General features: G+C 37.0%; 1 long non-coding RNA gene across 1 annotated transcript in view; it reads right to left on the reverse strand.

Moving 5' to 3' along the window:
* Window positions 1-2,997: 2,997 nt before the first annotated feature.
* LOC147913483 (uncharacterized) overlaps window positions 2,998-22,324 on the reverse strand; it is a 40,797-nt gene continuing 21,470 nt past the window's right edge. The window contains exons 2-4 of the long non-coding RNA XR_015548683.1: window positions 21,306-21,400; window positions 7,027-7,086; window positions 2,998-3,636 (exon numbers count right to left, since the gene is read on the reverse strand). This is a non-coding gene — a long non-coding RNA (uncharacterized LOC147913483). The remainder of the gene's footprint in view (window positions 3,637-7,026; window positions 7,087-21,305; window positions 21,401-22,324) is intronic.

The following is a 22,324-nucleotide window of genomic DNA, read 5'->3' on the forward strand; positions in this document are numbered from 1 at the left end:
ACAGGCTCATTGAGAAGGGCTCACTTCTAGTTCTCATTTAATGAAAGGACATAACCAAAAGAACAAACCACATTACATATTCAGCAACTGCCCACAAAAGAAATTGTTGGAAGAAATAGGGTAAACCTTACGTGAGCATAACAATCTGTTCTGTGTATCTGCTGAGACTTCTTGTGGCTTGTTCTAAAATATGTATAGCCAACTTCCTGATTTTAAGGAAAGAGCTTTGTTAGTTAAGGGTAAGGACAGAGAATAAGAAGAGTGAAACGCTGTCTTCTTAGGGGTTACTGAAGTTCGCTTGGCACTCATGTGTCTTGGAATAATGTTAAAACCGTGACCACACAGAAAGGTCTGTAGAATAAAAATAAAGTATAGCATATTGGAAATTATAATAATTGAACTACAAATTTAACAGAACAGGAAAAGAAGTTCCAACACTGTGATGATATTGCACAGAACCCAACTTGTGGTTATTTCTAGGAAAAATATCCTAATGTTTTTCATTTAACCAACTTTTTAATCAAGTAATCTCTAAACCCAGAAAACTTTGCAATTTTTAGACTAACATATTTTAAATATAATTTTAGTTTTGTTTGCTTTGTTACAGGTTTCATTTGCTTCTAAAATGTCTTTTTCTAGCTTTCAGATATTTAGCAATTGAACCATCTTTTTTTGTGTGAGTCAAAATTGTATTATTTTTTTCTATGTGTAACAGCTAAATATTATAAATATGCAATTTCCCATTTCCTGACTGAATACCATGTGTCTTTTTGAGAACAGAACAAAATAAATTTCCTTCTGGGTATTCCCCTCTTCTGAATATCAACATACTTTGAATATTCATTTACTCCAATTCTACAAATATATCCAACATGAAAATTGTGACAAAATCCTTTTTGAGTCAGTGAACAAGTTCAAGAAAGCAAATGCTATGCTTTTGAAAGCTGTTTAACTTACTTAATTCACAAGAGCACTGTGTAACCCCCACAATCTCACCACTCTTAAAATTTGGTTTATAAACTCACCGTCTCTTCTATATTCATAGATTGGCATCAGATTGATATAAATGAGATGATATTTTGTAATTTGTTTTTTGCTCTTTAAAATATATATCTCACATCTTATCATGTCATAATATATAGTATTTTATTATCTGGATGTCTTTTTACTTATTTAACCTATTTCTTGCAATTGAACATTTAGTTGTTTCTAATACAATTAACTCCAGTGAATAGTCTAATGGATAAATTTTTGAGCATATCCAAGACTATTTCTTTAAAATAGGTTCCTAGAAGTGGAATTGGTAAACCAAAGGCAGGAATATTTCTAAGGCATTGACATGTATTGCCAATGACCTTCTGTGAAGCTTTTCAGCACTTGACATTCCCATCAGCAGTGGAGAAGACTGCCCACTTCCTCATTCACTCACCAATGGTGCTTTGCTGTTGATGCTGTATGCTTGTTTGCTTTGATTTTTGCTTCATTTTATAGTCAAAAATGTAATCTAATGGATATTTATTAGCATTTCTTGAATTATCTGTGATTCTGAATGTTTAAAAATTATAAATATCATTTTTAGTGGCTTCATAATATTCCATCCTAGGAAAGTACCACAAGGGCTCCATCATTCCCCATTTTTCACTTTCAGATTCATTCTAAATAATCCTGTTAATAATATTGCAAATAACATTTTTTAATATAACTGTAATTTACAGTTCTGTTTATCCTCAGGTGGATTCTCATGAGAAATTAGTAGAAGAGAGAGTATTACTAAGGTGCTTTTCAGAAAGCCTTTACTAATTTCTCAGTATGGGATAGCACTTGTTATGGGTTAAATTGTGTCCCCCCAGAAAGATATGTTGAAGTCTTAGCTCCTGGGACCTATGAATGTGACCTTATTTGGAATTAGGGTTAGATGTTGTCAGATTGAGAAGTCATATTGGTAAGGGCAGACCCTAATTCCATATGATTTGTATCTTTATAAGAAAAGGAGAAGAGACACAGACACAGACGCGGATGCAGAGGAGAGGGCCATGTGGTGACAGAGGCAAAGACTGAGCTGCACTGCCACCAGCCAAGGAGGCCTGCTGCTGCCAGAGCTGGAAGAGACAAGACAGCGTTCTCCCTTCAAGGGAGCATGGCCCTGTCGACACCTTCCTCTCAGACCGCCACCCCAGAACCGTAAGAGAACGTATCTATGTTGTCTTAGCCACCCAGTGTGTGTACTTTGTTACAGCCTCCTTGGGAAACCAATGCAGCGTTATTTTCTAAATGTCTGCTAGTTTAAAAGACTAGTATTTACCTCTTCTGATTTTCAAAACTATTTGCTAATTTAATATATCAGAAGGGTTTCTAACTATTCTGATTTTCATAAGTTAAAAAATTTGTGATATGCACTAGACATCTACGTCCTCTTCTCTGAATTCTCTCTCAATATTTTTATACTTTTTTCTCTTGTTTGTTATAACTTGAGTGTTCTTTTTAATCAAAGTGTTAAGATTATCACTTGTTATCTGTCACAATTATTACAGATGTTCTTTTTCCTCTAGTTTTTGGTTTGCTATATGCCTAAATGTATAAAACAAATAGGAGTCATTTTATAATGTTTATAAAATATCATTACTTCATAAAAATAGATTGTCACATTACAACCAACAACAAAAAAAGGAAATTATTTCTTGGTTTCCCTTATTCGATGATTTTGGCATGAGATTCTCTAGAAAATTCTATCTAAATTATATCAAAATTCTAAAAAGAACAGTCTTTTAGGAGAATAAAAGAGGATGAAAGGACTGAATATGTAGTTTTGTTCTTATGAAGGGCAGGTTAGGGAAAGAGGATATTTTTTCTCATCATTGACCAACACATCTATAGCAAGAATATTTATTACTCTCAAACGGGTAACATGGGAGCAAACTTCCATTAAACACAGCAGAATAGGAAGTTGTATGATTCTAAGCAAGGTCAAGAAAAACAAACACTTATTTTTAAGAAAGAAATAACATTCATTTTTATTTCTTAGAAGGAAGGAGAGATGTGAGGGAGGGAGGGAGAGAGGGAAAGAGAATGAGAAAAAAAGCTCTGGAAAACTTTGAAGAAACAAAAGCAATCAGAATATTTTTAGATAACAAAATAATGGTGTCTTGTGATGAAGAGATAAGCTGAAGGAAAGTCATCCAAGATCTGCAGGAGTTACGATTCTGTCAGAAACCCCTCTCCAGGATATGAGCAAGAGGCTGTGATGATACTCACTGTGGGAACCTCCAGCACAAGGATTTATCTCCAAGAGTAGCAATAAAAAGCTGACAAGTACAATTTAATTATGATGGAGTAGATCTTGAATGACTGTAAATCTACCACTGGGGTCTGAATGAAAATTAAGATGCAGGAGTATATGTTTTAATTTATAGGATTCTTCTTTGGACTGCTTATAAATCAAAAGAATAGCAGAAATTTCAAGGACAAAACACATGCTCTGATCATTTTCTGAGGCCTTCTTGGGTGGGTCAGGTTTTTTCTTTGGTTCTGTAAAGCCGGCGAGCCAAAATTCTCAGGCTGACCCTTTTCTCCGCCTTGTTATGCCCACAGTCACGGGGCCTGATGAATAGCTGCAGTGCGATGCTGTAGCACAGACTCCTAAGATTTAATAGCAATATCAGTGAACAAGGAATCGAGTAGAATCTTGCAAATCTATTTAATAAACAGACCCTAATGTGTAAAGTAATATGTAAGCAACGTATGAGCTTGTTTAGTCAGTTATGGATAACCATGGAGTTATTTATTCTGTAATCCATGCAGAATTATTTACTCAACCTTTATAATTATAAGAAGTAAACTTTATTATGCTCCTCTTTTTTTTTTTTTCTTTCTTTTGTGAGGAAGATCAGCCCTGAGCTAACATCCATGCCAATCCTCCTGTTTTTGCTGAGGAAGACTGGCCCTGAGCTAACATCTGTGCCCATCTTCCTCCACTTTATGTGGGACGCCACCACCGCACAGCCTGACAAGCGGTGGTCAGTGCGCGCCCGGGGTCTGAACCCAGGCCGCCAGCGGCGGAACGCACGCGCTTAACCGCTACGCCATGAGGCCGGCCCCTATGCTCTTCTTTTTTAATCAATGAAAAATTGATTTTCCTTGATATAAGGAAAATAAAAAAAGAATGAAGGATTTGTTCTCCCCCTTATCTAAGGAAAACTTTAATATATAAATCCAGTTACAGCTAATGATTTTTCTTATGTTACATTTGAGATAAATTGCTTGAATATGCATGTTATCATGTTTCAATTTGGGTAAATATTATGAAAATGGTTTCCCAGTCCTAATTATTTTTCTCATTCTAGCAAATCTTTTAAATAGCCTTCCACGGTAATGAAATAAGCATGTGTGACATGAGGACAAAGACTAGGGAACACATTAGTGTAGGAGCTAAGGGGGAGCCTACATGAGGAAAGCAGGCCTGGCAGGCTGGAGCTACGCAGAAGACTCAAATTGGGGTGGCTGCCTAGTTCCCAACAAACAGAGGATTTAATCTTCCCTCCCAATCTGCCCTCACCACTGTGCCCTGATATATTGTGATCCTAAGTTTCTGACCGCAGTGATTAAGGCAACGGTTCTCAATCAGGGAACAGTTTTGCTCACCAGGAGACATTTGGCAATTTTAGAGACATTTTTGGTTGCACACTTGAGGTGAGGGGAGGTGCTACTGGCACCCAGCGGGTGGAGGCCAGGGGCGCAGCTAAACCTCCAGAATGTCAATACGCATGCCAGGGTGACAGACTCTGGTCTAAGGACAAATCAAGTGAGGTCACTCAGAGCTCTTCCTTAGGAGTTTTGATTTTGTTTCTTAAATTTTAGAGATGGGAGAATGATACTCAGTTTCCCTACATGACAAAGCTTGGAGAATGGACCTAGAAATTGCTTAGTGGGGGCAACGGGAGAGGCTGAAGCCAGCACACAAAAGGAGCAGAGCGGGAAGCAGAAATGTCAGAGCCCTGGGGGCTTCAATTCCATCCCTGGTTGCATTGCCCCTGGCTACAATGCAGCTTTTCCCAGTTAGGTTAACCAAACGATATGCATTTTCTAAATCTGATATTTAAAGTGTCACACTCTTCCTTATAGCCCGTTCCCAGTGTACAGAGAGGCTAGGGCGAGATGCTGACCCCAATGTCACACCATCTAGAGTGGACTTGCATGCATCCTGCTTACTCTCAGTGGGGAAAGCTCTCCCGCTGACTGGCTGAGGACCTCCAAGCTTTCTCACCCCACTGCCTAGACTTGCGTAGAGCGCAGCTGTGTCGGAGGGCGTGGTGAGGCCTTGTCAGGCTGCAGCAGCGGTTTAGGAAGCTCGTGTGTGTGAGTTATGCTCTGTCAAGCTGGCTCCAGACCATCATATTCATAGGTCACATTGTTGTAACTCCTAAAGGCGAACACTTTTGGTTCCAGCCCCTGCCACTTCTGGGATGCAAGGTGATATCCCAGAAGGTTCACTCTAGACCCAGAATTCCCCCCGCCTGCTTCTTTCTCTCCTAACTCGGTGCTAGGGCCAGACTACAGGTCCCGTCTCCCTCAGCCTTCCTGAGGTGTTTATGTGTTTTGGGGGATAGGGGGACAGCTCAAAGAGGGTGATCTCCAGATTCCTCAGGCAAATGGAGTGACCTCATCCCCAGCGCTCTGCATACCTGATTCCAGGCTGTTTTGCTAAGACAAACATAAGATCCTTTTACACATTCACTCTAGGGCAAGTTTGCCTGGTCTAGATGGGCATAATTAATAAGAGCCATAATGATCTGCTCAAAGGTGAAGGATCTGGGCTCATGCTGAGGATGGCTTCTTTCCCTGAAGAGGAGGAAATCAATTACTTTCTGATAGCACATCCCTTTGGAAACATGCTCTCACAATAAAAGTCCAATACGTGCAGTTTCACATGGCACACTTGAAGATAAATTATTAAACAACCTTCTCAACTGCTCTTTACTCTAAGTTGGCTTTTATCAATTTTGTGATGCAGAAAGAATCTTTCCAATAGTGTGTTTAAAATAGTGTAGGGCCGGTTAAGTACGTGCGCTCCGCTGCTGGCGGCCCTGGTTCGGATCCCGGCGCGCATCGAGGCACCGCTTCTCTGGCCATGCTGAGGCCGCGTCCCACGTACAGCAACTAGAAGGATGTGCAGCTACGAATACAACTATCTACTGGGGCTTTGGGGGAAAAAATAAATAAATAAAAATTATAAAATAGTGTAAAATCACACTGCTTGTCCTGGAGATTTACACCTACGAGACAACAATAGTCCACGGAAAGCTGGCACATTCACCTAGTACCATCTCCTCTACCCATCCCTCTCCCCCTCCTCTCTCCTGTCTCCCTCCCTCCATTCTTCCTTCCTTTCCAAGTGATAATCCTAATGAACTAAGTTACACAAGTCCATCGGCTGTTCTGAAATCATTTAGTTTTAGAATTCTTCTAACAAATTAAATGGAAATCCTCTTAATATTTCCAGATTAATTGAGCTTATGTGCAATTAAAATAAAAGCACCCATTAGCTGTCAATGAATAAAGAGTTATAATTTTCCTTGTCTACATCCTAGCACTTTCTCTACCCCAAAAGAAAAAATGGAAAATGACAAGGGAAGATTTAATTTCACCTCAGCCTACTCACTTCTCTGTGTGGGTTTTTTTCCCCATAATTACTTTCATTTTATTTTTTCTAATCACCATTATAGATGCTAAGTTAGCATTATGGTTAAATTCTCACTTCTTCAATAAAATGCACTGCTCTTGAAAATTCTTTGGTATGGCAGAAACCTTCAAATTCAAGTCCACCAGTAGCAAGAAACTTCTATATACCATAAGCACTATTTATTTAAAAAAATGTTTTTTGACTCTTGCTCATTAAGTTAATAAGCCCTATATTTTCATTCAGCAGATATAAAAAATGCTAATATGAAAGCACTGTTGAATAGTCTCTAAGGCAAGGCAAATTTTACAACACACAGAGTTATTTCTATCTTTGACAAATGGAAATTTTACCTGGAAAATTATTGCTTTATATGTTCCCTCTCTCAATCCATATCCGTGCGGATTCACCACCTGTGGGAGTTAAAGGTCAAACTATCATGAAATGTGTTGGAGAGCTAGAGGTCTTTAGTGGCCCCTAGGAATGTGGTTCTAGAATTGATGATGTCAACAACAGCCATGTTGATAAAGTTTCTTGCCTTAGTTTTCTTATGTGTGAGAAGATAGAATATGAGGTATTTTTTTAGGGTTTTTTTTTTTTAATTGATGTTTTAATAGTTTTTAACATTGTGAAATTTTGAGTTGTACATTTTTGTTTGTCCATCACCATATATATGACTCCCTTCACCCCTTGTGCCCACCCCCCACCCCCCTTGTCCCTGGTAACCACAATACAGTTTTCTCTGTCCATGTGTTGGTTTATATTCCACATATGAGTGAGATCATACAGTGTTTGTCCTTCTCTTTCTGGCTTATTTCACTTAACATAATACCCTCCAGGCCCATCCATGTTGTTGCAAATGGGACGATTTTGTCTTTTTTTATGGCTGAGTAGTATTCCATTGTATATATATACCACATTTTCTTAATCCAATCATCAGTCGAGGGACACTTAGGTTGTTTCCACTTCTTGGCTATGGTGAATAATGCTGCAATGAACATAGGGGTGCATAAGCCTCTTTGGATTGTTGATTTCAGGTTTGTTGGATAGATTCCCAGTAGTGGGATAGCTGGATCATAGGGCATCTCTATTTTTAATTCTTTGAGGAATCTCCATACCGTTTTCCATAGAGGCTGCACCAGTTTGCATTCCCACCAGCTGTGTATGAGGGTTCCTGTTTCTCCACATCCTCTCCAACACTTGTTGTTTTTGGTCTTGGTGATTATGAATGTGAGGTATTTTTTAAAAATAGTAATTAAACTTTCAACAGTATCCCCTGTTTTGGTCTCTATATACAAGCATATAAAGCTTTAGAGATATCTACATATACGTACACAAATTTTTTTTCTAACATTACTGTATGGCCTTCAACCCTAAATGTGTTTTCACAGCGTTGATCTTCTTCCATCAAAATCCATTTTAACTTTCCTGGTCTGGGCTGTCAATCTCATTTTCCCATATCCACAGACTGTCATGTTCTAATATACAAGACTAATATAAAATAAAATCCAAAAGTAGATTCTAATAAATTATGCAAGAGATAATAAATTAGAATGAGGTGCACAGGTCAGCCCCACATCTACCTGGGTGATCACCCATGTTTGTCTTAGGCCGTCCTTCCTTCTGCACTGCATTCACCCTTTCCCCTTGGAAGCCTCCTTTTTCTCTGAGTCTTTGTACCTTTGTGCTGCCTCCTGGCTTCCTGGGGCCAGAGTGGTCTCAAAAGTGTTCACCACCATTCACCGAAGGAGAGTAAAGGACCCTGAGACCTGCCTACCTCACATGTTCTTATTTTCCAGGTAAAAGAAGAAGGATAAAATAAAGAAGTTTCAGTGAATTTGTTCCTAACAACTTATTTCAATGTTCTTTTGGTTTGTTTATTTACTTAATAATTACTTAATTTAGAAGGGAAGATTTTCGGCTTACACACATGATTTTATTTTGTGAACAATATCTTATAAAAGTTTTAAAATAACTCTAGTTTTATTTTAGTTATCTTTATAGTATATTTTAAGTTAAGTGGCTTAAATTCATAGATGGGGAGAAGAGATGATGTATATACTTGCCTTAGCAGTAGATATATGAATGATTCCTATTTTAACTACAATGTATACCAGTCTTAAATTTTAATTACTATAAAGCCAAAAATAGGCAGTTCTTCCTTCTATTGTTATATAAACAACAATCCACAATAAACTAAACTGATAATGAAGAAGCTAAGCTCACTGTAAACTTAACACACACACACACACGTACATACACAAGACTATAAGAAATTAAGGGCCCTAACCAACTGAAGATCAAAATGATTCGTGAAACAAAGTCGACTTCCAGAAAACTTGTATTTCCAATGATCTGTGGGTAGGAACTTGGCAAAATAGCTTGGAAATCTTACCTCGCAGACCAGCAATTATCTCCTAAGTTGAGCAAGTGTCCTGTAATTGTCTGTAAGAGTAAGTATGTTTCCCTTAGTAGTACAAACAATAAAATTCTATGGAACTTCTCTTTATTGGCCTGTGTGAATCAAATAAAAGACTTAGAACACTGGAGTCAAGGACAATATTTTGAGAATCAAAGATCTGAAGTCCTTGCCTTGGTCCATTCCACTTGTGCTTTATGAACATGTTTTGGCTCCTACTCTGAATCAAACTTATCTGTCCTATGAATCATTTCTTTAAGATCCTACTCTTTTTGTATAAAAAATGAATTCTTCTGAGAATATTTATTAGCTTCTGGCTTTATCATATAACCCTTCCCAGGGGATAGATACATGAGGGACAAGTAACTTCTGAGGACATTATTTTCTTGGAGGAGACTTCAGTGCTGTAATCAAAAGTAATAGATTGAATGGTGGGATATTAGGAATAAGGATAGGATGGTAGAAAGATATTTTTTGTTGAAGAAACTTTTTTTCTCCTTAAATTACCATCTATAGGTTGCAAGTTACTCTATACTTACTTCTTGGCTTGGTCACAGCATCAGTATGATAATACATAATAGCGGTCTGATATCTTTGTAAAAGGAAATTAATGCAGATATACTTTTTGGAGGAGGATCCTTATATCTAAATTTATTTAGCAGTTATTTCACAGAATACAATTTACTGTTAGCATCTTTCTTCATGATTTAAAAGCAACTAAATTTGAAGTTGAAATACCTTCATTTTATTCTAGGCAGAGTATACGGACAGAATTCTTGGGATTAAATCTCAGCTCTTTTACTTTTGGCTTTTGGACCAAAAAAGATTATTGACCTTGAACTCTCCAATGTTCTGTTTTCATGAAAAAAAATCCATACAACTTTTAGAGTTGTTGTAAAAATTAAAATGAGATCCTGTATGTGAATACATTTATAAACAATGAAAACCCTGAGTCATTATTTTTATTATTTTAATCAAGAGTTCAATATGATATCTAGCATGTAATTTATCTGTTTTCTCATTGTCGTTGTGTCTGTGACTACTATTTCTTCGTTAAGAAAAAATTGACACTCCCTGATAAATTCCTTTTTTTCTTTCTGTAAATTTTTTAATTAAATTTTTTTGAGATAATTATAGAGTTACATGGAATTGTAAGAAATAACACAGAGAAATCCTGTGTACCATTTACCCAGTTTCCCCCAATGGTAGCATCTTTCAACACAATATTATAGCATTACCACAGGTATTTGTTCTACATGTGTGTATTTAGTTTTATACAGTTTTATTACATCAGCAGCATCATGTATCCACCACCACATTCAAGATACAGAGCAATTCCATCACCACAGGGATCCCTCCTGTTGTCCTTTCGTAACCAAATCCAACTCCTGCCTGCTCCACTCCCTTCCCTCCTCCTGATCCTACCCTCTGACAACCACTAATCTGTTCTTCATTTCTAAAATGTTGTCTTTTCAAGAACTGTTACATAAATGGAATCATACATTATGAAACTTTTTGAGATTTGGCTTTTTGCTCTTAGCATTATTCCTTGAACATTCATTCAAGTTGTTGTGTGCATCACTTTATCATTTCTTTTCTATTGCTGAGTAGTATTCCATTGTATGAATGCACCACAGTTTGTTTAACCATTCACCCATTAAAAGAAATCTGATTGTTTCCAATTTAGGGGATATTATGCATAAAGTGGCTATGAACGCTAGTGTATAGGTTTTGGTGTGAACATAAGTTTTCATTTCTCCAGGATAAATGCCTAAAAATGCACTGGCTAAGCTGTATGGTAATTGCATATTTAGTTTTACAAGAAAAGGCCAAAATAGTTTCCAGAGTGACTATACAACTTTGTAACCATACATGTATAAATGGAAATACATGACTGGCATCCCCACCAGCACTTACATTGCCATTATTTTTTATTTTATTTCAGCCTTTACACCCACATGCACACACACACACACCACATCAAACTTATTTACTCATATATATACATATATAGAGATATATATTCATTTATTTTAGCCATTCTGATAAGTATGTAGTGATATCAAGTTGTAGTTTTAATTTGCATTTTCCTAATGGCTAACGATATTGAACATCTTTTTCTGTGTTTATTTGCCATTCATATACCCTATTCAGGAAATTTCTGTTGATTGATTTTGCCTGTATTCTAATTAGATTGTTTTGGGTTTTTTTTTTTTCAAAGAGGAAAGTGTTTTATTTTTATTTTTTTATTGAGGTATAATTGACATATAACATTATATTATTTTCAGATGTATAACATAATGAGTCAATATTTGTATATATTGCAAAATAATGACTTTGATAAGTCTAGTTAACATCTGTTTGTTAACTTTGTTTTTTACTGCTAACTTTTGAGAACTCTTTATATATTTTACATACTAGTCCTTTGTCAGGTAGGTGATTTGCAATTTTTTTCCCAGTCATGCTTGTCTTTTCATCCTCTAAACAGTGTCCTTTGCAGAGCAAAAGTTTTTAATTTTGATGAGGTCCAATGTACCAATCTTTTCTTTTATGGTTCATGCTTAAATATCAAGTGTAAGACCACCCTGCCTAGCTCCCAAAGATTTTCATCCATTTTTTTCCTAAAAGTTTTATAGTTTTCAGTTTTACATTTAAGTGCATGGTCCATTTTGATTTGATTTTTGGTATAAGATGTGAGTTTTAGGTCAAGGTTCATTTCTTTGTCTATGGATTATGGATTCAATTATTCCAGCACCATTTGCTGAGAAGGCTATCCTTCCTCCATTGAAATGTTTCATACCTTTGCCAAAAATCAGTTTGGTCTATATTTGTGGGTCTATTTCTGTGTTGTCCCTTCTTTTCACAGATCTATGTGTTTACCCCTCCATCAATGACACCACATAGTCTTGATTCCTGTAGCTATGTCATAAGTGTTAATATCAAGTAGTGATTTCCCTCACTTTATTTTTCCTTTCCAAGATTATTTTAGTTATTTTAGTGTCTTTCCATATAAATTTTAGGATAAGCTTGTCCGTGTCTACAAAAAGCCTTTGTATAAGAATAATTTGATTTGTATAAGAATTGTGTTAAACCTATAAATCAATTTGGAGATTGACATCTTTGTTATATTGAGTTGTCCAATCCATGAACATAGTATGTCTCTCCATTTATTTAGGTCTTCTTCAATATCTTTCATTGCATTTTGTAATTTTTATGTACATTTTTTGTACATAATTTTATATACACAATATTTTATGTACACAAATTTTATGTACATTATATAAATCTAATGATTTATACCAAAATATTTCATTTTCTTTGGACCAATTGTGATATTGTGTTTTTAATTTTGGTTTCTACATATTTATCATAGTGTAGAGAAACACGTGTTGATTTTATATCCTGCAACTTTGTGAACTCACTTAGTTCTAGGAGTATTTTTGTACATCTCTTGGCATTTTCCGTGTAGACAATCATGGCATCTGCAAATAGGGACAATTTTATTTCTTCTGCTTTAATCCATATGACTTTTATTTCCTTTTCTTGCCTTGTAGCAGTGGTTGGAACTTCCAGTACTATGTTGAGTGGATGGGATGTGGAAGGGACATCCTGCCTTGTTCACAATCTTAGGGGAGAGCATTCAGTTTTTCCATTAATCTATTTTTAAATATTCACAGGGTATAAATATAAGAGTTTCTGTGATGTTATTTGCATTTCTAAATTGTGTCTAAAAGCAAAAGTGACCCCCAAACTGATGAGTGAATTGAAGCCCTGGCAAATGTGGAAAGCAAAAACTTCCCACCCTGGACTCTCATGGGGAGCTAAAGCAGGTATCAGGAGAGACGGTATCAAGGTGAATTATAGTCAATTGCTTACTCATGGGAGAGAATAAAAATGCATCTAACTGTATTAATGATATTCTGAGTTTAAATTTAAGGTTAGCATCTAAATTATGATGCTCAGACATGTGGTGGTTAAATGATAGCTGTTAAATAGAAAACAGTTATATACATATAAATGTTTGTAACTCAAGAATGCTAAGCAAATCATACTTTTTTTCACATGTATCCTCTTATAGAACACTGAGGATCAAGGGAGCTTTCCTATTATCTCTTAACTGAAATTCCATAAAAGGTCTTCAACTATAGTTCTGCCAAATAGTACATGAAGGTTTGTAACAAGGAGTACTGAGCAGGCTTCAGCAGAGACAGATCACGTCAAAATCTACGAACAAAAGGAATAAAATTCTCAGAGACACTAAGGCTGGAAACTCATTGGATACCCTTGACAGGTACAACGGCGTAGCTCTAAAAGCTGGATCTTGATGGAGATTGGGGAAATGACTTACTCTGGATCGTTTGCAAACAAATGTAATTTTCAAAAATCTGATTTCTCCTTTTTAATTAAAAAATGTATTTTTAGAGTAGCCAAAATATCCAGATGCTTAAAATAAAAACATATATATATATGTATATTGGAAATGAGACACTCAAGGTCTCCTGGTTTTCCATTTGAATTAGGCAAATATGGATTTAGTAGGTAGCATGCCTCCCGAAAATAGGGTTACTTTTTATAAGAGTGATTAAATGGTCCAGTGCTCAGACAGTGAGATAACATTTTGAAATCAGCCAAGAAGTCAAGGAACCTGGAAAAAGCTGATGAGTGCTCTTAGAAGGATCTTAACGAGCAGGTTAGGTTCAATTTTCTGATTACTGTAACCGGAAAAAGAGACCGCTACTGCCATCTGTTGGTCAAAGAAAACATCATCAGCTCTGGTCAACCGATTACCTTGCTGGGAGGCAAAATCTTCTAAAAAAATGCAAAGGCCTTTTGCTACCTCGCACAGCACTAGTTCTGAATAAACCTAGTATTCTGTTACAAGACCAAACAAAAGGTTATTGTTCCTTTCTGCCCTGCACATTGTTCTGTCCCTGTGTTTTCTATTTAAGAAACGGGAAATGCTTGAATCCTGACACAAATCAAGAGATCTGCAAAAACAGTTCTCAGACTGTTCACTGCGTTTTCGCGTGTGTGCGTGTATATGTGCGTGTGCCTGTGTGTTTGTGTGTGTGTGTGTGTGTGTGAGAGAGAGAGAGAGAAAGCAGAAGGAGATGAGTGGTGGAAAAAGAGGGAGGTCAAGGAGAGGCGTGATCTAGCAGATACCCCTGGTATGCACGAGTAGCTTGAAAATATTTTCTTATCATTCTGATGACGGTATTATCTTCCGAGCATGACCTTAAGCTAGGATGCCAGGATTTAAGTCCTTGTTACTCAAGGTTTGGACCCCAAAGCAGCTGCATCAGTGTCACATAGCTGCTTGTTAAAAATGCAGAATTTCAGGCTCAGTCCCAGAGTCAGAAGCTAATTCCTAAATTGATTTTTCTGAATCATAATTTGCATTTTAAAAAGATTTTCAGATGACTCTTGTGCACATCAAAGTTGACGAAAGGATCTTCTAGTTTGCTCCCATTAATGCCTTGAAACAGATTGCTTGACGTGTGATGGGAATCGGGGCAGGCCACCCCAAGATGTGCCACTCTGGTATGTGGAGTATTTCGAGCTGAAGAGAATCAAGGCCCAGAAGACTCAGGAAGAACATTTGACTTTCCCCCAAATTGTCTAAAAGAATTTAAGATGGAAGGGTCTCTCCCAGGAAGGAGCTCTCACCGTAGATAATTCTAGGTGCGATAGGGAGGAAGGAATCTAACAAGGGCCATTTTATCAAAAGGTCTCTTTTGGGTCCCATTGTCTATAGGTGGGCCAGCAAACATTTGTTTACCAAATATGAATTCTTTTCATCTTCCTGTAAATTGCCTTCCCCCTTGGAAGTGTCAGATCTATATCTCCTTCTCCTTAGTCCAGAAAGAAATACATACCTCACTTTGCCTGATTGTCATTAGAATTCTTCATGCCCATGTGAATTCCTTGTGTACATGTGCTAAACTTTGTTTGATTTTCTCCTCCTAACCTGCCTTACATCATTTTATTTGACCAGCCATAAGAACCAGAAGGGGAAAGGAGAGGAATTCTCCCTCTTCCTCCAACACGTTTACCTATTATATTTATTGATTGTAAAATGCACATTTTTAATTTATATTTTAACATCTTTGAAACTGGGATGTGTATTATAATCTATAATGTCTGATATTTTAGCCAGCAGCAGTGTTTTTCATTTTAGTCGTACATAATATAATGATGCATCTTGAAATTGATGGAACCTCTGATTATGTGAAATATAGTAGGTATCAATTTGTTAAGCAGAGAAAGAATCTAGTGGGAAGGAGCATGAAACAGGTAATAATAAAAATAGCTAGTATTTCCTGAGCACTTACAACACATTAAGTATTTTGCTAAGCACGTACATTTTATACTTAATCATAAGAGGCACTATAATCAGCCCCATTTTATAGACAGAAACTAAGATTTCAGTTAAATAAATCCGCACACCACCATATGGACTGTAAATGTGAGATTCAGATTCACACTCAGCTCTATATGATTCCAGAGGTCGTGCTCTTGCCCACAAAGCTATTACTGCCAATAGATTTTTTTTTGTAAGTGCAGAAGTAGCAGAAAAGGCCAGAAATGGGAAAGAGTCTGAAGTAGAAGCTTTGGTGGGGTGGATGTTAAGGTACACGGCCTAAGAGTTGGTAATTTGGGGAGCTAGAAATATAAGAAAACATAAATCAAAGAGAAGATGATATTCAAAACTGCCAACGCAGAAAGAATTTTCGTAACTCTGAGTACGAGGAACAGAAGAAGAGGGCAGGCTGGAGCAGGGGCTGTGCGCTGAGCCCCTGGGGTGGGGAAGGATGTGCTGGAATTGGCGGTGTGAAGGCACCTGTGATATGCCCACCTTCCCCCGCTGTGCCCTCAATGGCCAGCCCTCTGCAGGACCCGTGTGGTGAGCGTGTGGGAAAAAGCAATGGGAATTCCTCAGTGCTATAGCTGCATCTAGTAGGTTTTTTTTTTTTTAATTTATCTATTATTTTAATGTTCCCCAAAGATAAGAACATTCCTAAGGTAATACAATCCAGATTTTGCCTCCTACCTTTCAGCCAACTGCGGTAGACTGCAACCTTCATAAATTTAAGGTTACTCAATGAGAGCACCAATAGCTCCAGTTTGAAGATCCTCAAGGAAAATGGTGATACTAATGCCTGGCATCGGCTGAGTACTTCCTATTTCCCAGGTACCATGAGAGCCACCACAGTATTCTGCCCATTTTAAAGATGAGGAAGGAGATGCTTAGAGGACCTGAGATCGTAATGCTGCACAAACAGTAAGTGGTAGAGCTGAAAGTTCCTCATGTGGATTCACACGACGGACTAGTAGGAGAGGCGGATGAGCAGGTATTAACGAAGATTCTTCACGGATAACAAAGGTGGCCACAAAGGTGTCTGGTTTGTACGCAACAGTCTGGTTTATAGTTGTTCTCTCAGGTTAATTATTAATGAGGGACCTTTGCACTGTCAAAATTGTCGTGGGTTGGACAATAAAACATATGGTCAACCTCCAGATAATGAACTATGATAACTCATGCACAATCAGAATTTAGTCTCATTCTTACAGAGTTTGGGCAATTCAGAAACAGTGGGTTCCATTCAGGTTATTTTGTGAGCTCCATCAAGTAAGTGGCTACTGGATACTTAAATCAGAAAAATAAATAGAGAAGTATTTGCATGACTTGGCCCAAACTATATGCAAATGTGATCTCTAACGAATAACAGCATCCTACAATTAGGTCCTCAGGGCAAGGACTCTCTTCGCTGACACCAGTTTAGAAATCAGCATATTTATTACATTATATAAATATTGCTAATAATGATGCTGATAACATCTTCCCATTAAAGGTTGCACTAACTGTTGTGTAAGCCTCCTCCTGCTGATAAATTGCCCACAGGTTAAGTCGAGTTGAGTATAAATGCTACGGTGTGCCAACCGAGAAGAATAAAATAAGCACAACTTCAAAATGATTATGGCAAGAAGCCATTTCCTGTTGTCATTAAGCATTTTAAAGGTTTTTGTAATATAATAAAAACATGCCTTAGAGATTTGTTGTTTCACAATAGATACTTTCTTTCACAGTTGGAAAATTTATTAAATATACAGTCCATCATCTTAATTGGTACGAAAGCCTGACTGAGTCCCGAGCAGAATGAATTCCCTCAGGTAGCGCGCAGGAAGATCTGCTTGGCTTAAGAGGCGCTCTCCTGCTTCGTAGATGCACGGATCTCTCTGTTCCGACCCGTTTATCTCTGTAAGTCTAGAAACACTTCCCATATTTTCATCTATTTCTTCCTGTGTTATTTGAATACATAGTGAAAGAAGAGAGTTACCAAGTAACTTTTTATGTATGAGGGCATCAGTGGAATAATATTTTCAGAACATAAAAACAGAGACATACTAGCATGAGTATAAGTGAAGAAAAATAGGAGAAAAAAAGGATAGCAATTCAAAGTTATCTTTTTAATCTTGAAAAAGAAGTCCACATTTCTAATATTTTGCTTGTGGAATTTTGACTCTGAAACTGCAAATAAGGATCTTAGATTTTGTGGCTCTAAAATTATTTTGGTGAAGCATACTGCAAACCCAAATTTCTTTAGTCAATACAGATAATTTAAAATGCTTTATCTTGTCTTCAATGGTGTAAATTTTGCTTTACTTCTCAAAGGGATGTTTTCACACATGGCTTATATAACAACGATCTCAGTCTCTGGTCTTTTTTCTTTTTTCTTTGCTTGAAAAATGGAGAAAGAATCTTAGACCAGTAGAAAACTCAAGGAGGAAAGAAGCACATGGTTCTTCTGGAATATTTAGATTGTACAATATAAAAACTGGGTTATTCTGTCCTTGACATGAATTCTTAGCCTTGAGCTTCATAGTTGGTTTCCTCTTCTTTCTACTGTCATCCCATCACTCCCTTTCCCTTCTTGGATGGTGTTAATAGGACTATTTGCCAAGTGATTTGCCCATATTCCTACTCAATTTTTACAGCCAGCTCTGTATTCCAGGTGGTATTAGTATCTTTTTGTTCTCATGTTGTTGTCTTAAAAACTGAAATTAGGCATGATGAGTTATTTTCCTAAGGTCATATATAAACTACCAATTACAGAATAGGTCCCTCTGATTAAAAGGCCTTCGTAAGAGTCTACCACGTGCCAGGCACTCTATAAATTATCTCAACAAAGCCGCCAATTATTGTCATTCTACAAATGAAGAAATTAAGACACAGAGAAATGAAGTGACATGCTGAAGGCTACAGCACGGAGTCTGGATTTGAACTCTTATCTGTGTGGTGCAAAACTTGTACTTTTTTCACCATACCACTTTTGTGGTAATTGATTAAGTAATCCGTTACATGAAAATACCCATGTTAGCTGTGCTGTTTCAGGACCTAGAAGAGATAAAGTGTGAAGACTAGTTACCACCCAAGGAAAAGTGGTATCTCTTTAAGGGAGAAAAGATCTAAATATGAGGACGAATTTAGACAGATAATAACCATAGAGATACTACACATGGTCCAACTACTTACAAGTTTTGTAGGAGAATGTAATTCTGCTTTACAGAAATCACACATATAATTTGAATTTCTACCTAATGAAAAAAAATTCATTTACTCCCTTAGAGCAAAACAAACTCACAAATACCAATTGATATTTTTATTTTTAATCTATTAGGAAGCCGTGTTTAATTAATGCCTATGACTCATCCTTCAATTTATTCCATTTTATTTTTAGTTTCTCTTTTGGAAAAAAATTCTTTGTAGTAATTTAAACAATAATAAAACTTAGAACTTTTAAAATGTATCTCGACATGGAGACATTTGTTCCTTTACTGTTTTTTCCCCCTAATTACACATTTTTCTACTCAAAACAGTAAGAAAATCTAGTGATATATTTATAGAATAAAAATGAAAGGGAAGTCAATCTGTATATCCTCAATATACAGATTCCCTCTCCACAGAAGTGTGGAGCAGAGGAGAGAAGCTGGCTCTCTAGGATGAGTTAACTTGATTGGCTTCATATATCAATTAAAAGCTTTGTATAATTGCTCATCTTTCCTCTCTTTGCCTGTAGCTATAATGAGAAAACAGAGAAAAGAGTTAATTTTGCTAGTAAATACTCATGCTTTGCCTAATTTTGAGTTGGGAAAAATTCAATAGTTTTACCACATGGTAGAAATCATGTTTATTTTAGTCCTGAGACCCTGAGATATTTTTCTAAAAGCACATGGTAGACAGAGACCTCTATTTATGCAGTTAGGCCGTGTTTTTATTTATGCCTTAGCACTTTTAAATATACCAGATCAAATTGTAATGCCTTCTGCATAACTGTGTGGGAGCTAAACCACAAATATTATCTATATTTATGCTGGGCTGCCCCACCCATCAGCTCCCACCACAGCCCTGGTTTACAAGGCCTGACGCTCCTAAGTAGTAGTGGCGCCACATCCATTTGGCACAGCTGTCTACATGGGACCTTTCCTTCTGTTGTCTTTCTTTGGCATGAACCAGTGAATGAAGTCATGCAAAAATGTATCTTGTCATTGGGAATGCCTGGGACTTCGATGATGGAGACGACTAATCCAGCAGTGGGTCCTCTAGTTTCCGAATTATTTCCTTTCTGCACAGGTTTTTGGCTGGCCTGATAAATGTGTGCCAAGCTTCACATACCAGAGCAGTGCATCCAGGAGTGGAGTGCATGAAGGAGTGTACCAAAGTGGAGAGAAGTCACCTCAACCTTCCAGCTGGTTGGCAAATTCTCCTTGAGCTATCTAAATAGCCCTTTAGTTTGGGTTATATGCAGACATACTTTCTTGGAGTTATAGAGTACACTCTGTGGTTGTATATATACTCCTGTTAAGTTCCAGATAAACTGATGACCCAGTTGTATCACAGCACAACCCTTTCATGTAAGTCTACAGGTTTGTGAACTGGAGAAAGATTCAAATGTTTTCAGAGAAGTCACGAGTCAATCATAAATATTTATTATAAGTGCTTACTAGGTGCTCAGAATCTTTAAGAGAAGGCGATAGGGAGAGGGAAAATTATTTATAGTCTAATTGTGGTGACAAGAAAAGATAAAACTGGCTAAAAATATGAAAGAATTTTCAGAGAACATACAAGTTACTTAGGCTTCAGGGTCAGGCAAGGTTTGGCGCAGCAGGCAGATTGCAGCTGACCAGGAGTCACCTAGGGGGTGAGGCTAAGGATCATTTGCATCATCAACAAACATTTCGAGGGTGTCTGTAATATGCATAGTGCAACGTGACTGTATAAGATGTGGAGAAACAAAGTGATAGAAGACATAATCTTTTTACTCAGGGTCTGACGATCTAATCAAAAGAACATATCGACAAAACAATAGTAAAATAGAAAAACAAGTAGTAATTCACATCAACAAATTATAATGCTACATAAGAGATTCTGACAGTAAATGCAGCATAGAGTCAAAAGAGTGGGATTAGGTGGCCAGGAAAGAAAGCATGAATGAGGTGGAATTTAAAATGGTCTTTAATAGGTAAGCTGGTCTTGGATATGTAAAAAAATACACCCCAAACATTTTTTATGTCCAATGTGCATATTAATTACACAGAAACAAAGTTTGCATCAGGAATAGTGGGAATTAATGACAGAGAGTTATAAATTATAGGGTCATAAATTTGGAAGGGACAAAAATATCCCCCAGCTCAAATGTGGCAATTGCTGTGGCAACCATGAAGCCTCTACAAAAGCTCTTTACGGTGACAAGCGTGCACTATTAGGTCAATTACACCTGGATTATGCAGGACTATTTATGCCAGGCTTAGAATTTTATGCATTACCCTCTAAGAGGCAAAGAATCACTGAAAATATTTGAGCAAGCAAGGTGTGTATTAAAACATATATGCAGATGATACATATTAAAATCTATCAATCAATATATGGGTTTTCTGATCCAATTAGAAGATAAGAGCAGGCAGATCAATGAGGAGACCACTGAATTTGTCAAGCCATAAGGTGATGCAAATTAGATGAAGTGTGGTGGCAGCAGAAATAGTGAAGTGATGGGTCCATGGTTACAATTAAGACAGGCTGAAGAAAATGCTGGTTTAGAGGTAAAATACATTGATTTCAGTTTTAGGCATGATCGGTTTGAGTTAATAGTGGGGCAGAACAGAAATTTAGCGAAAAGGTAGGCATATAAGACCAACATCTTCCAGGGTACCTACAGGTAGAGATGGAGGATGGCATCTTCTAGGTGCCTTCAGCTTCATCCCTGAGCTTGGAGTGAGGTCTTCATCTTGCATCATAATGATAGTGAAGGCTAGAAGTGTAAAAGGAAGTCATAATTATCAAAATTCTGAATCTTTCTGTTTATGAAACTGACAAGTTGAGCTTTAAATCCATTTTTCTTCCCACATATTCAAAAAGATTTCTGGTCCATTTTTACCTTCATCTGTGTGGCAAAATGCAACCCCAAGATGGACTGAGACCTTCTGCTGGTCTGCTATTTACTGGTACGTCTCAGGTAGTCCCAGCAGTGCTGTTGCTTTGTTAAGTGGACAGCAGCAGCAGAAGCATTTACATACATATGTTTCTTTCTTGCAAACAAAGCAAGAAACTCTGTTTCTTCACTCCTGCCTCCTGCTTTCCAAACATCAGGCCAAAAAAGAAAAAAGAAAGAACATAAGTAGTAGGATTTCCTTCTATGTCTAATTTCTGTGTCCAGATGAATACCAAAATCTTAACGTGAAACTGATGAAGATGAACGTAAAGCCAATAAGTGGAGAGATCAATAAACAATATGGTCAAATCCATTCCATGGAATACTTTTATTGCACCATATTGAATTAATACAAATGCCTTTGGTACTAAAGCAAAATTATTTATGAAACAATAGAAAATCTGATCTTAAGTAGAAAAAAAAGCACTGCTCATGATTTCAGTGAAAAAAAGAACCAGATGTTACACATACTTAAAAAAACACAATCCCATATGCAGTTACCCATGAAATATTCAACACATACATAAGTTTAGGGCTTACTGGCTTGATTTCTCTCCTCCCTCTCACCTTCATGCTAATCTTCCACATGTCAGCATTTCTTTGAATATCTACTCAAGATTATAAAGTGAAACTCTATTATGTGCCAGAAAATATCTAGGCACTGGGAATAATCATGAGCTAGTCCCATAGTGTCTACTCTCACAGAGTCCATATGCTAGTAGTTGGTGCCCAAATGGGTTTTCT

Source organism: Ceratotherium simum, chromosome 27 (genome assembly GCF_057802395.1).
Source record: "Ceratotherium simum simum isolate JZ-2026a chromosome 27, ASM5780239v1, whole genome shotgun sequence".
In the NCBI taxonomy this organism is placed as follows: domain Eukaryota; kingdom Metazoa; phylum Chordata; class Mammalia; order Perissodactyla; family Rhinocerotidae; genus Ceratotherium; species Ceratotherium simum.